The sequence below is a fragment of the Vombatus ursinus genome, unplaced genomic scaffold (genome assembly GCF_900497805.2).
Source record: "Vombatus ursinus unplaced genomic scaffold, bare-nosed wombat genome assembly UNPS02014770.1, whole genome shotgun sequence".
Classification (NCBI taxonomy): Eukaryota; Metazoa; Chordata; class Mammalia; order Diprotodontia; family Vombatidae; genus Vombatus; species Vombatus ursinus.
In genome coordinates this window covers 32,670,155-32,673,415 of record NW_020954548.1, presented here as the reverse complement: position 1 = coordinate 32,673,415, position 3,261 = coordinate 32,670,155, and the positions used below count along the sequence as shown (strand labels likewise).

Here is a 3,261-nt window from a genome sequence, read left to right as displayed (position 1 = left end):
GGGGGGGGGGGGGGGGGGGGGGGGGGGGGGGGGGGGGAGAATTGGGAAGGAAGAGGAAAGAATCAGAGACATTGTGCTGTTTCAAATCTTCTTTCTTCCTTCTTAAAGGCGCACCTCCTTCCCCAGGTACCACTACATCCAGTCCGTTTCTGAATCTTTTCTGTTCTCCAAGCATTTCTTGCATTCTATCACTGCTCTGAGTTGTTAAGCCCTTGCCTGGATTATTATAGCCTCTTAACTGGTTTCCCTGCCTCCAGACTCTGCCCCATCTCCAATCTGTTCTTCATATGGCTGCCAAAATCATCTTTATAATGCACAGGGCTATCAACTCCACTCTTCTGCTTATAGAAGCCCTGGGGGCTCTGCATTCCCTCTAGGGTAAAATAGAAACTCCTTTAGGCTGGTATCTAAGCCCCTCCATGGGTCTGGTTCCAACGTACTTTTCCAGTCTTATTTCATAATTCTTTGCTTCACAAAAAGGGATGTTCTGGCCAACGTGGACTATTTGATAATCTCTCGTGTTCATTTGCTTCTTTGTATTTGAACAGACCATCCTCCCTTCCTTCCTCATTTCAATCTGTTAATCCTCTGATATCAAAGCTCCCTCCTCCAAGAAGCCTTCCCTGATTCCAGCTAAAAGTGATCACTCTTGTCTCAAGTTCTCCTGGATTACTTTGGATTTCTCCTTTTCCCCCACAATATTCTGCGTTGTATCATATATCCTGCTTATCAGTTTGTGTGTCATATTCCCCAGTGTGGGGTTATGTGTCCCTTGAGAGCAGGGTCTTTGTGTAGTATCTTAATATTCCCATCACTTAAAACTTAAAAAAAAAAATTATCAAGCCACTATATGAAGAGCTGCTAAAAATATTTTGTACATACATATATAGGTCTTTTTCCTTTTTCTTTGTTCTCTTTGGGATATTGGGAGATGCCTAGTAATGGTATTGCTGGGTCAAAGGGCATGCAGAGTTTAGTAACTTTGGGGGCATAATTCCAAATTGCTTTCCTTTTTTTGGGTCTTTTTTAAAATGTTAAGTTAATTGGTTTTTTCAATCAGCAAAAATCCACTTTTTCTCCTTCCCCCCAAATGAGAACAAAAGAAAAACAAAATCTCTATTACATGTATAGTCAAACAAAACATACTTTTGCATTGGCCATGTCCAAAAGGAAATTTTATTTGTACAAACACATACACACATATGTATATACACTATATACATGCTTACACATGTGCATACACATATGTGTCCCCTCCACATTCCAGGTCCTTTATCCCTGTAACAGGAGATGAGTATCCTCTGGAATTGCATTTGGTCATTGCACTGATTAGAGTTCCTAAGTCTTTCAAAAAGTCTTTACCATATTGTTGTCATTTTATAAATTGTTCTCCTGTTTCTGTTCATTTCGCTCTGTATCTGTTCATATACATCTTCCTAGGTTTCTTTGAAACCACTCCCTTCATTGTCTCTTAGAGAACAATAGTATTCTATCACATTTATATACCATAACTTGTTCCTCCATTCCCTAGTTGATGGGCACCCATTCAATTTCCAATTCTTCATCACCATGAAAAAGAACTATTTATAAATATGTGTATATGTTTTTTATAGATCCCTAGTTAGAACTTGTTTTGCTTAGGACCAGTCCTTCCATTAATCTACTCTCCCTCTTACTGCTGCATCCTCCTTCTCTCTTGTCCCTACTGTTTCCCTGTAGAGTGAAATGTACTGTGTATGTATGTATTCTTCCCTCCTTTGACCAACTTAGATAACAGTGAGGATCAGAGGTCATCCCCATCCATTGAAAGAATTTTCACTAACTTTCCTTTCCCTCTTCCCCATTTCTTGTGTAGTCTCCATTCTTCTTTTAAAATCATCAAGAACTAACAGAACCACTCCCAGACCTAATTAGATTCTCTCTGAGACTTCTGTGATGATAGGGTCCAGAGGGGACCCATGTATCATCTTCTCCTCATTCATATTTACCTTTTTATGTTTCTCTTAATTCCTGTGTTTGCACTTGGAAGTTTTTACACAGGCTCTGGTCTTTTCCTCAGACAAGCTTGGAAGTACTCTGTTTCACTAAAAATCTATTTTTTCCCTTTAACGGTTATACTAAGTTTTAGTGGGTAAGGTATTCTTGGCTTTAAGCCTATAACATATACACACATATGCATACATATATGTATATATGTGTGTTTATATATGTGTTTATACATATATATGTATACACATATGTCCTCGGTGGGTGGTTGGGTATGTGTGCATACATACAATATGCACACATACATATATGTCCTCTGTGTGTGGGTAGGTGTGTGTGTATGTCCCCTGTGTGGTGCGTGTATGCATGCACACACGTGTATGTATAAACACATGTCATCTGAGTGGTATGTGTATATACATGTGTGTGCATATATGTATACATATGTGTCCTCTGTGTGCACGCATATGTCCTCTGTGTGTGGGTAGGTATGTGTGTGTATCCTTTGCCTTCTGGAATGTTGTATTCAAATCTCTCCACTCCTTTACAATGATGTCTGCTAAATCTGTGATCCTGACAGTTGCTTAGCACTTGAAGTCTTTCTTTCTGGCTACTTGCAGTAAAATTTTTTCACCTGGAAGCTGTAGATTTTGGCCAGAATGTTCCTGAGAGTTTTCATTTTGAGATCTCCTTTGGGAGATGACCAGTGAATCCTTTCAGTTTCCACTTGGCCCTGTGGTACTGAGGCAGTTTTCCTTTCACATTATTGAAATTCAGTCCTATCTAACAGGCTCTTTTTTTGGTCATGACATTCAATGGTTCTTCAATTCTTTTTCTCATCAATCTATTTTCTAGTTTAGTTGTTTTTGCTATGAAATTACATTTCCTTTTATCTTTTTTTTAATTTTGTTTTACTGTGTCTGATTGCTGTATGAAATCACTGGCTTCTATTTGGTCCATTTTAATTTTCAGGGATTTTGTTGCTCAGACAAGGTTTTGTACCTCTTGTGCCAATCTGTTAATTCCCTTTCCAATTCTTTTTTCTATAGTTCTTATTTCTTTTCCAATTTTTTCCTCTAGGGTTCTCATTTCATTTTTAAAAAATATTTTAACCCTTTTTTTAAAAAAAAAAACTCTTGCTTTATTTTTTCTGGAAATTCTAGTTGAATTTGTGCCCAAATTGTGTTTTTCTTTGAAGCTTTGCTTGTGGATATTTCAGAGACATCCTCTTCTTCTTGGGTTTGTATCTTGAATGTCCCTGTCACCATAATAGCT

At 38.1% G+C, this 3,261-nt stretch overlaps 1 protein-coding gene across 2 annotated transcripts in view; it reads left to right on the top strand.

Moving 5' to 3' along the window:
* The window catches only part of MVP (major vault protein), a 37,668-nt gene that overhangs the window by 30,804 nt on the left and 3,603 nt on the right, over positions 1-3,261 (top strand). The gene's annotated exons all lie outside the window — the stretch shown is intronic.